The sequence below is a fragment of the Pinus tabuliformis genome, chromosome 6 (genome assembly GCF_031772625.1).
Source record: "Pinus tabuliformis cultivar Carrire ecotype Pingquan chromosome 6, CPIR1, whole genome shotgun sequence".
Classification (NCBI taxonomy): domain Eukaryota; kingdom Viridiplantae; phylum Streptophyta; class Pinopsida; order Pinales; family Pinaceae; genus Pinus; species Pinus tabuliformis.
Window position 1 is genome coordinate 2,039,315,656 of NC_142292.1, and position 12,811 is coordinate 2,039,328,466.

The following is a 12,811-nucleotide window of genomic DNA, read 5'->3' on the forward strand; positions in this document are numbered from 1 at the left end:
AGTGCTCCAAGAATTGTGAGTGTCATTTCCATGTCAGGAATTACTTCCCCAATAGATAGGAGATCGTTCTTGATCTTGGTGATCCTTAAAAAATATGCTTGCATACTCTCATCTTTTTCCTTCTTAATTTCCTTAAGCTTATTTCTAAGAAACAAGACTTGATTTGCATCATTAACTTTAAATAAACTCCCCAGTCTATCGTAGATTTCCTTGGAGGTGTTCAGCGCGGAAACATAGGCCACCAAGCGCTTATCGATAGAGTCCTGAATGATCTTCCTTGCTTTGACTTCTCCCTTGGTCCATTTGTTCCTAGCAGCAGCGGAGGCATTTGATGGAGGCTTAACAATCCCACCTCTCACATGGTCCAACACTTCCTGCTCTTCTAAGGTTAGACTGAGAGACATCTTCCATCCGTGATAGTCAGACTTCTCACAGAGTTTGTCTTTAGCAAGGAAGTGTGTTGAGGACCCCATGATTTCTTTAGGATAGCCGTGCCAACCTTCTCTTTGGTGATTGCTCTTGCTCTAGCTTTTGCTTGGGCTTTGTCTTCACTTTAGCTCTGATACCATGTTCAATTATGGTATGTTCTATGCTTAGAGCAGTTTACTTTTTTTTCTTCTTCTTATTAGCCAGATATTAGCAATCACATATACATTAAGTGAAGTGCAGATAGAACATTAAAATGATCAACAGAAAACAAGCCAAGACAAGAGACACACAATGTGGCAGCTAGCTAGGGACAAACCCCAATGCGGGGAAACCCTTTGATCAAATTTTCTTTTATCTTCAATAGTTCGGCAGAGGGAGTACAAAATTTGAATTCTGTAATTTTATATCAACAGCAGCGAACCCTAGATCAACAAAGTCAAACTTGGTCAAACTAGCTGAAATTGTCTTCTAAAATGTTTGGTTAATTTCCGTCAAATTGTCCTCGAACAACCTGAAGAAATAGCCCTTGAATAGCCCCAAAAGTACAATCAATTTGTAAATTTTTGAAGTCAACTACAACCCTAAACTAGGGCAGTCAACACCGGTCAAACCGGAGGTCAGATCACCTTGGCTTTTGTGCCAAAAATTGCAGCCTGCGTAGGAGAGGCAACCACACCCAATCCACACTTTTGGAAGGTTAACGTTGGTCAAAGAGATGACCTGCTGCCCTAACATCCTTCTTTCTATGTCTTCCTTGCCCTAGGACGTCTTCCTTTTAGCCACACGTGTGAGAGAGAGAAAGGCTCCTTTTATGCGTAGGAGAGAGAGAGAGAAGATGAGTGAATTGAATTGTCCAAATGAGGAGAATGCTCCTTGTATTTATATGCAAACATTAAGGTTGAATATACGTCACTGTTGGGCTTCTGAGCTCACATAAGTTCGCTGGCCGACCTTGACAATTTGTCCATAATCAAAATAAATTCATATCTCCATAAATACGTATCGGAATCGGATGATATTTAGATCAATCCTACACCTCTCGATGTGAGGAATCTAGGAAAAATATCATAAGCCATAAATAAGGTGATCCACATGGAGTTTGGCCCTAATTTCCAATTTTAACAGTTATATTCTTTGCACAACTACCCCCATGTGATATATGTTGCGACAGACACAATGGGGGAGAGGGTGGGGAGTCACAAGGGGTGATGATTTTGTGGCACATGGTTGTTTATATTATGGTTTTCTAATTCCAGTTAAGAAACTACAATCATATTTTAATCTAGTGTAAATGGATTTGTGATACATATATATATATATCTATATATATATATATATATATATATATATATATATGAGAATATATATATATATATATATATATATATATATATATATATATATATATATATAAGAATTTATTCACAACAATTAGTTGTACAAGGTTAAAATCTACAGTTGGTATTAGTGCAATTTTGATTTCAAGGGGATGCTTTTGTGGTTAAAGGGTTTGGCTCAGGCCCGTGGTAGACTCTTACAATGGGTGATTTGCAGAATTGATTCTTGTAGTTGAAGGAAATGGTGAGTAGTTCAAAGATAAATATCGAGAAATTCAGTGGGCAAAATTTTGAGGTGTGGGAGCTCAAAATGAAAGATCTATTGGTGGACAAATATTAGTGGATCACTGTGGATCCAATACTGCATCAAGGATGTCGATAGAAGACCAAACCAAGTTGGATAGAAAGATGAGGAGTGCATTTTGGTTGTGTCAGATTCAGTCTTATCGAATGATTTAGGGGAAGATATAGTGAAGGCATTGTGGAACAGTTAGGGACTTTGTATTAGTCTATGTTTCCAGTGAACAAATTGTTTCTATAGAAAAAGTTGTATAACAAAGGATTAATGGTGGAGACTTTGTGATAGAGCATATAAACACCTTCAATATTGTTGTAAGTTAGCTATTATATGTTGATATTAAGATTTCATATGAAAATAAGTGTATTAATTTGTTGTGTTTTTTACCAGACTCGTGGGATAGTTTGGTTGTTGCCATATGTAATAATGCAACTACTTCAAGTTTTGATGAAATAGTCTTATCCTCTTTATTGGAGGAGATGAGATGAGAAAAATGGAAAATGTAGAAAATAGATGCCTCATTTATAAGATAGTCCCATAATAGAAATAAAAATAAGTCCTCAAGTAGGAGATCCAAATCTAAAGGAAGATCTAAATCCCTAGGAAAATTTGTAAATCTATGTTGGAGATGTGGAATAAAAGGGTATTATAAGAAAGACTATAGATTCAAAATTGTTGAGAAAGAGAAGGGATTTGAATCATTTGATTATGCTCCTTTTGTAGAAGCAAAACCTTCACAAAAGAAAGACAATTTGTACTTGGCTTGTTGAAGTACACATGTAGAACATGAGGCATGGATGATTGACTCAGGGGCATCCTTTCATGTGACTCCTCACACATAATGGTTTTGTAAGCTTGAAAGATATGATGGCAATGCTTTTTCATAGGAGATGACAACTAGAATCATAGGATGATGAAACGTAAAGTTAAAGCTCATGGGTGGAAGGATTAGAATACTCCTTGGTGTTCTACAAATCCCAAGATAGGCTAGAAATTTGATTTTTGTAAGCAATATGAGAAATGCAGATGTAAAAACAATGTTTGAAAATGATATCTATACGATGGTTCGAGGAGCAATGGTATTGTTGAGTGGTGTTTTGATTGAAACTATGTGTAAGTTTTAGTGATGGATGCAATAGTTTCATTATTCCTAGGAGTGGAGTTGAAGAAGGAAAAGTTCCTATAGTCTCTAGAGAAAAGACTATATTGTGGCATTAAACATTGGGGCATATTCGAGGGAAGGGCTTATAAATACTAAATAGTAATGGTATGGTAGAAGGCATGTCCAATTACTCTCTGGATTTATATTTTTGTGAATGTTGATTATATGGGAAATAGAATCAGGTAAGATTCTTCTTTGGTGCTATGAGGGTGGAGGGAATATTATAGTTGGTGCATACTGATGCGTTTGGATATGTGTAGTAGGTAAACATGTGTACCATGTCTTATTCATAGATGACTTCTCAAGAAATACTTGTATTGGTTTTTTTAGGAAAAAACCTAAAGTCTGGCAAATTCAAAGAGTTTGAGGCCTTTGCACGAAATCTAAGATAAGATAAAATTGATGTGTAGAGGATAGATAATAGTGGAAATTTCTGTTGGAAGTGTGGTATAGCAAGACAAAATATTACTCCATACACACCTTAACAAAATGGAGTTGCAAAAAGTATAAATAGGAGACTGTAGGAGAAAGAAAGAAAGATGCTCAGTAGTTGGTGAGCACTAGTATTGTAGCAACAACACTGCAACTCCTGGGCTTCCTACTTTACTTTTATCAACCCGGTAGTTCGTAACAAACTTGGAAGCGACGGTGCTGTATGCACAAGTACTAGTTCTTACTACAAGCTGTCACTTGGTCAGCTAGTGAAAGATCACTAGGAGCTCGATCCAACTTCTATGGATTCTAAAAGAAGCTCTATATGTGATGAAAGAAAGGAAAGCTTACTCTACAGAGGCTACTCTACTTGCAGAAATGAAAAGAAGACTTAAATGTGAAGTAAACCTAGCAAACCCTAATTAACCAACTAATATTACTTTTGCAGAAAGAGAGATGAAAAACCATAAAATGAATGCCATTACATACTTAGGAAGTAAACAAGATCTACTCAAACGATTTCTAGAAAGAAATAAGAAAAAACATCTTTTTGGATTTTTATGTATTTTCAGGTGAAGTTGTTACGCATGTAATTTATTTGTTTGTGAATGTGGTAGCAATTAGGTGGCGATGGAGGGCGAATTTGGAGTTTGAAGAGGTGTAGGAAGGTGTGGATGGGTCATAGGAGGTTCCAGGTGGCCTTCTGGAGGCTTTTCTTGCAATCGGACTTCAAAAAGACACCTATAGGAAAATCTACAGGAGATTGTAGGGGATCTACAGGAGGTCTACAGAAGGATGCCGAGAGCAGTTTTGGAGGTTTTGAAGGTGGGAAAGCGGGTGGAAAGGGTAGCTAAAGGCTAGGGTGATGTGTTAAGGTGTCTAGGGTTCATTAAGAAGGATCAGGAAAGAGAAAGGTGGTTGGACTTGTTCAAGGAAAGAGAGGAAAGTTTATGAGAAAAGTGCAGAAAGCTAAGGCAGATTTGTGAGGGACTTTGGGTGACCTGTGGAACATAGATCAAAGAGAAATGGTGATGGATAGTTGGCTGACTTATTGTGAGAAGAGGATTGCTGCAAGAGAACTAAAACTCACATCATGAGATTAAGCAAGCAAGGAAACTAGCTACATCAAAAAACAGAACTTTGCATCAAGCTAGTCTAAATTCTGATCTAGGAAAGTAAATGCTGAAAAATTCTATATGGAAAGAAAGCATGGAAGGAAATTTATTGCAAAGACAGAAATGAGCATGGTGAAATAGATCTACAGCAAAGCATTAACCTTCTAACAAACTGCAACACCAAAAACCCTATGGAAAAGACAAACCTGTGTTTTTGTGGCAGCAAAAGGGTCTTGGCCTCAGTTCATGGTCCCAGAGGGAGGAAAGGAGGCAAAGGTTATGTTGATGGCCTTTTTGTATCTTTTTCCTATCACTATTTAACCTGCTACAACACACTGAAATGGAAACATCATTCTAAATCACCAAAAACAACCTATTCTTAACCAAGCAAGAAATCTATCTAATTGCAACTAATTCTCAAACTGAAGCAAAGCATATAAATACAAAAAAAGAGGAGCTTGGCTACTTGGATCGGGCCCTAACCCAAGAGCTTCAGCCCTCTGAGGTAACTCAGTGCTAGCTCGAACAATATCTCATCTTAATTATCAAAATAATAATAGGATTACATGAAACTATCAACAAAAGTAAGTTTGAAGTTGAGCAGAGCAAAGCCGCAACAAAAATTTGAAAATTTGACTAACTTTCCAACAAACTAATGAGGCCCTAGGCCTCTCTACCTATACAACTGAAGCTCCCAACAACTTCCTTAAAATCAGGGAGGTTTGGCTCCCAAAACTTGAGATAAATAGAAGTTATCCTCCACTTGCTTGACTACCTCTTTGGTGCATTGATGTGGCTGCTTGTGCTCCGAGCTGCATGATGGAGAATTCGAAGTGGGGAGTCATAAATAAGGGGGATACCCTCCTATAAATCCTCTCCCTTGTCTACTTCAAATTATTGATGCCAATTGTCCATTAAATCTTTGACTTTATCTCCAAAATTGACCAAAAACCTGCATTAAACACATTAGACTCCATGGCATAATGACCAACCCAACTCACTCTATTAGCATAAATATAATCGAAAAACATGCAATAAATTAATGAGAATGGTGGATTAAGCTAAGTTAGGAGGCAAAGTGAGCCCATATAATTACCCATTTATAGGGCTCATCATCACCCGCTACTGAAGATGTTGCTCATCCTCTGAGCAACTCAATCCATCTCGTCATCTTTGATGGCCCTGATGGCCTCCCTGACATCCCATGCTTTTGATGTGAGGTCCTCTTCTTTGTCATGGAATCCTGCCTTTTTGTCCACCTCTTCCCACTGCTGTTGTTCTTCTTCCTCTTTTCTACCTTCCAGCAGGCCTAGCAGTAGTGGGGGACTCAATTTGAGGCCAATCCAATTGACCTTCAAATTCTGCATAGAGCGCTTGTACAATGGCACTCTCCTTAATGCTTCTTTCATCCTTGTTGGGGAGTGATACTCCCTGATTTTCAGACTATGTGGTAGAGTGTTCCACCTCCTCATACAAGCATGAATACAGTCTTCCCCAAGTAATCTTTCCATATCCTCAAAATGTGCAATGGCCTGACCCTGATCATTGATATACTTAGGGGCACTTTGAGGATTATTTGCAAGCAGCTGGTGTGTGCTGATGAGAGCCATGGGGTTTGATGGCTCAACTCTGATCATTAAGGGTTCATTTTTCTCTTTTGCCATCAACTTTTTGATTTATGTTGCCCTTTTCTCCTCATGATTCATCCATGAGGCCATGGCCATTAGCTGCAGGTCCCCTAGCCTAGCATTGGGGTCCCACATGTTCATGTCTGTGAGGGCCATGTTATGCAAATAGAACTCTGCTATTTTTGCCTTGTCTTCTGAAGAGATTTGGTCACATAGGTCCATGAACTGTCTAGAATCCTGGGAAGGCATTATGCATTTCTGTGCCAAAGTCTTGATTTGAAACTGCAGCCACTGGTCCTTGAGGTATAATCCATGTGATTTTGCTGGTATTCTGCACTATAGTGCCTCCATAGACCAGCTGGTCATGCATGCCAATTGTCTCTCCTTTTCTTGTAGCTGTCTTTTTAGCAACTCATTTTCTATTTCCAAGTGAGTTCTTGTGATTGCCTCTCTATGTCTTACAACACTTAACTCCCTGCCCATTTCTCTAAGCTTGTTCTCCATGTGGCCAATATCCTCTACCCCCTTGGATTTGGCGATTTGCATCCATCTATGGCTCCTTATCCTTTCTTTCTCTAACTCAAAGAAAAGTGGGACTGCAAATTTTTGTGGAATGATTTCCCCTCCTCAAGAAGATTGTAGTAAGAGCCCAAACTAGGTTGGCGGTTAGGTTCTTGTGCCTTTGCTGTTTCCTCCTTCCCCTTTGGCTGTTCTTCTGCGCTTTTCTCAAGTTTTTCGGTCTCTTGTAGCTTAGTTAGGGTCTCTTGTAGAACAATTTTTGCCTCCTGTAGAGTTGTTTTTGAGTCTTGTATTTGCACTCTTTCCTTCTAGGTGGAAGATCTAGGACTTCTTCTTTCAGGGTAAGTTCCTCAGACAGAACACCAAAGGACACCGCTCACAAACAAATCGTAGATCAATACACCAATACTTTTGACGCGGTTAAAACCCTCAAAGAGGGAAACAATCCACGGCCTGAGCCAACGCGGCCACTTCAGGCAATTTATTAATAAAAGAATGAAAATTTACATATGCTTCTCTCATAGACGGATTGCCCTACAAATGACCCTCCATGCTCTTTAAATGGAGATCATGGACCAATTGGGTGTTAAGCCTAGATCAAGTGTCGGTAATAACGAGGAGAGAATGAACCGTCGGATCACTACATATCATGACCGTCGGATTGTAAGTTACAAAATGTACATGGTAAAGAAACACACTTTACCTAACTCTATACCTAACTCTATACTAGACCAAGTTGTACTTAACTATTTCCTATGTGTCGGAATATCCTAACATCCCCCCTTAAGAACAACTTGGGATAGGATTGAAGGATTTACAAATATGACACAATAGGAGAAGGAAGGAGGCACTAGAGGCTATCCCCCCTTAGTGACAACTTCCTGAACTCCAACCATAAATCGAAGTTTAGTGAACTTCGCCTCTGTGAGAGCCTTTATAAAGATGTTTGCAACTTGATCATCTGTTGAAAAATATTGCACTTCAAGAACATGGTCGTGAATGAGCTTTCTGATGAAGTGCATGTGTAGTTCAATGTGTTTGCTGCGCTGATGTTGGAATGGATCTTTGCATAGCTGAATGGCACTTTGATTATCACACCAAAGTGTAGTCAGATGCTGCTGTTGAAATCCAAACTCTGACAGGATCTGACGAAGCCACAAGGCTTCCTTACTAGCTTCTACGGCACTGTTGAGGCCCCGAAAATCGGGTCGACAACAAGGGGGATACACACCCGGTCCGGACCTTGGTTGGCAGCTCCTTATCCGTTTGGTATAGCGGGTCCGACTGGGGATAATGGGACCAGTTTCCCAATCTAAGGGTGTGTGTGTGCAGAGTTGGATTATGCTGATCTAAGAGTTCTGATCTAAGCTACTTTAATCTAATTCTATGCTATTATAATCTAATGAAAACAACACATCTAATCTATGCTAACCCGGGGTGTATTTCTTCTATTATGCGATCTAAAGAGATTTCAAACAATAACTGGTAATAAAGATCATTCAGTCATCATAAGCATGGAAATCAATTAAGATGAACCACTTTGCATAAAAAGTTAGGCAAAACAGTTGTGAACAGCATATCGCATAATAAGTTATTCATATATCAAACATAAATAAATGACTCTACCGTACAAAAGTGCCAAATGGTAACTCACACATTCATGCAATAACATATAAACAACTAAAAACTGTATATCACTTCAAGAATATAAGCAGAAATGGCCAAGAGATAAAAGTACCATTTATGACTGGTCCTACTCATAAGCTTCAAGCAAAAATGATTTATCTCTACTTGTTCTAACATCTACTAAGAGTACAAAAGTGCAACATCAGTAGCAGACATCAAATGCAAACATTAATAAACCTCGATCCATCGATTAATCAAAACCTCCTCTGAGAGTGCAGAAGTGCATGTTCTGAGGACACGTTTTTGACAAATTTCTGGACCCTTCTCCAAATGCATGAGAAGGGTTTAAATACTTCTAACTAAATAACTTAATTACATGAATTTCGGATACGGTTCAAAATGACCGCCCTTTATCTAAGTAAACTTATTTCTAAAAATTGAATCTAATTTCTAACTCTTTCTGCATTCGCTCCTTAGTGCTGTGAGTATGCAACATTTGCCTGGGAAGAGTCGGCTGGTCGTCTTCTGCTTTTGTTTGAGCTACGAAAATAGAAATGACAAGATCTGGCACCTCTTTTTAATAAACTGGAAGATATTTTTTGAGAATTATCTCCTGGCTGAGCGAATTTACTGCGTGTATGCTTGGTAACAAACCAGATTCCTCTTCGCTGCCTCTGCTTTTGCTATTTAGGTTTTCCGGACTCGTGGATGACTAAGCAAGTTAGGGACTTTGCTTTCTGAACAATTTTCTTAGCGATGCGCGATTAACGCATCAAAAACTGCCTCCGTTCTTTGATCCGGGCCTTTCTGGTGCGTTTTCCATCTTTAGCGCTTTTTCCTTTACTGGGCATGAGCTTCAGAATTTTGTAAACATGCTTCTTTTGTGAGTTTCTTGACCTTGAGTGTCGAATCGCCTATTGATATCAGTATCTGTTCAGTAACACTCTGAAATCTCCGTTTCTGTTGTATGCGACATCCGTGTATGAGAGCATCTCTTCTCTGTTCTCCGAGCATTGGCGCTTCCCCTTTTTCCTTAAATGTTTCCTGTAGTTCACGCAAAAGAAAAATAAATGATAATAAATTTTGACATGAAAGCTTCAAGTTCTACGAATGTGTAAAATTATAACACCCACAGTGAACTGACTCTTTGAAAAACACAAAACTGTTCTCCATGAATATCTTGGCGTACATTCATTAATTTTCTTTAAGCCGTGCGCTCAATTTTTGGTTTAGGGACAACTTTTCTTGGGTGCTGAGCCGAGGAAATTTGCGATGGGTGATTTCTGCGACTCACAGATCGCATTGATCGCATTTATCGCAGTGTCGCGGCATCGCAGATAGCAGATTGCTGCAATTTGTCAAGTTATTCGTGTGCTGCTTATGCGACGCTGCGATATGCGATATCGCATATCGGCCATCGGAGATTTTCTTAAGATTAGTTATTTATGGGCGCTTCTCAATGTATGCGATGTGATGAATTTCGCACCGCTTCTTCACAGTTTCTTTAATGTGCTCATCAAGGAATGCTTGACTCTTCTCCGTGCGATGTATCTTTGAGGAGTATAATACAATTTTTTTTTTATAAAATCTTTTTTGGATTTTTTATTACTAAGGGTCCCCACTTATTTAGCATTATTGCTAATACTGAAAAGAAGTAGGGGGGTTATTGGTGGCCACAACAATGGCGATTCACTTGGAAGAACCAATTATCTCTCCTTTCTATTGAATTCTTTAAACTTCCAAAACAGAAAATTTTTCATAAACCTAAACTTTGTTATGGACAGACAGAGTACATTATGCCTTATTCTATCAATGATATTTTGTTTCAACTTCTTTCTTTTCTAATTGTTTGCTTCCTCAGTCTTGTCCTTGTATCTACATCAGCCATTACTTGGTCATGTAAAAAAAAATAAAATAAAGTTTTCTCTGTGTGCTAGCCTTAAAATATGCTCGTTTGCCGTAGGTAGAGCCTCTGCTGCCAGCAGACGTCCATATCCTCGACAGGGTTACCTGTTACCCAACAATGGTCCTTTATCCTGTTTAAGGTTACCTACAACCCTCAAATGAAAATCCATTTTGACACTTTTTCCTTTTTATTCTTAAAGAACAATGTCTTGGTTTGGTAGCCAAATTATGACACAGTCATTCACTTGATTTACACTTTTGCTGAACAAGCTGGCTCGTGATGAGACCCCTTGTCTTTTGATTTTCAATAATCTTGAGTCATTGCCCTGTTTTGATGGACAATGTTTGGCAAAGTCAGCAAAGCTATAATATCTGTGATCATGATAAGCCGGCTCGTGATGAGACCTCTTATTCTTTAAGATATAGTGTTTCTTGGATTGTCCCTCTGAATGCTGCGATTTTCTTTAACAGGGAGGATATCATTGTTTTCCTTAAGAAAGCTCCGGACGACAACAATAGAGTTTGCAAATAGCAGTTTTACAGAGAATCTTTATTTTGTTATTGATACCTTTCATTGTGTTGATATAAAACAATTCCTTTGCTAAAGGTTGCTTTCATCGAATTTTTTGAAGTTGAAACTAATATCATATCTAGGCTAAAGTTTTTTTAACTGTGTCTGTCAATAATGAAGATCAGATTTTCAATTTTTTTTTTTTTTTTTTTTATACAAGCGAAAAGCTCAAAATCTGAAAGAGAATTGGTGCCTTTTTCGCAAATACCGATAGTAACCATTAACAGCCGGTTTTATTATGAAGGAAAGAAAAAAAAATAAAACTATTCTACAAAATAGAAGAATAATCTTCTATGGAAAATATATTTTAAGGATTTGACCATTCACAGGCAAAGAATCCCTTCTACCTGCTAGATCCTGTAAGACAAACGTTGATGGACCTATGACTTCAACAATCTGAAAAGGACCAAGCCACATCTTTTGAAATTTTGTATGTTTGCCATTTTCTTCATGAGCTTTATCCCATTTTAAAACTAAATCTCCCATCTGAAAATTTTTTCTGGTCATTTTGTTTGAATTAAAAGAGGATTTTATTAGCGCTTGATGATGAGCATGGGTTCTTTTAGCTTGTTCTCGCTGTTCTTCTAATTTGATTATTTCCATTTGTCTTAGCTGTATGAAGTAGGTACTTCATCAATGTACTGTATTAAAGACAAAGAGGGAATGACTAAGTGAGTTGGAAGAACCGCTTCTTTCCCATAAACTAAATTAAAGGGGGAAGTGCAGATCGAAGCTTTTTTTGTTATTCTATTTGCCCATAAAGCGTTTATTAAAGCTTTATGCCAATTCTTTTGGTTCTGGTCAACTGTTCTTTTAATAATCCTGATTAGGTTTTTATTTGTTGATTCAGCTAACCCATTACCTTGCGGATAATAATTGGCCGAATATTTTAGTTTGAATCCCCTTTTAAGTGCGAACTTAGTCATTGCATTTCCAGAAAAGTATGATGCATTATCAAATATTAAAGCCGTTGGTAATCCAAACCTAGTGATTATAAATTGATCTATGAATTCGATAATATTTTCAGAATTAGTTGTCTTGAGAGGAACTGCCTCTACCCATTTAGTAAAATAATTTGTTGCCGTGAGGATGTACCTATGCTGCTTAGAAGAGTGAGGAACGATCTCACCTATTATGTCCAAGCCCCACTGGCTGAATGGTTGCTCGATGTTTACCGGTTGTAGTGGCAGGGACGACTTCTTTTGTTTTCCAGCAGTAGTTTGGTAGACTTGACATTTCCTCACGTAACCGTGTGAATATTTGAACAACGTAGGCCAGTAATATCCTGCACATAAAATTTTATGTGCAGTAGCATCTCCAGCATAGTGTCGGCCTGTTGGTCCATCGTGGAGTTCCTGCAAAACTTTTTCAGCTTCAGTTTTTTCAAGACATCTAAGAAGAACAAAATCATAATTCTTTCTAAAGAGAATATCATTTATGAGCTGATATTGTTTAGCTTTCAATCTCAGAGCTCTTTTCTTAGTGTGATCCAGGTGTGATGGAGCATACCCGTTCTTAAGATAATAAATGATATCAGCATACAATGGTTCTGCATCGTTCAGGCTTATCTCATACATTTGTACCTCTTCGGATGGCATTTCAGGGATTTGCGATGCTCCAGCTAACATCTTGCAGAAGCCTTGACCTCTTACAATTTTTGCAGGTTTGATCTCAAGATCAAATTCCTGTAAAGCAGTGATCCAATTCGCTCTTTTCTCACCCATATCCTTCTGTACTAGAAGATTTCTTACCGCTAGAAATGGTAATATGATCTTAATATGGGTTTTGA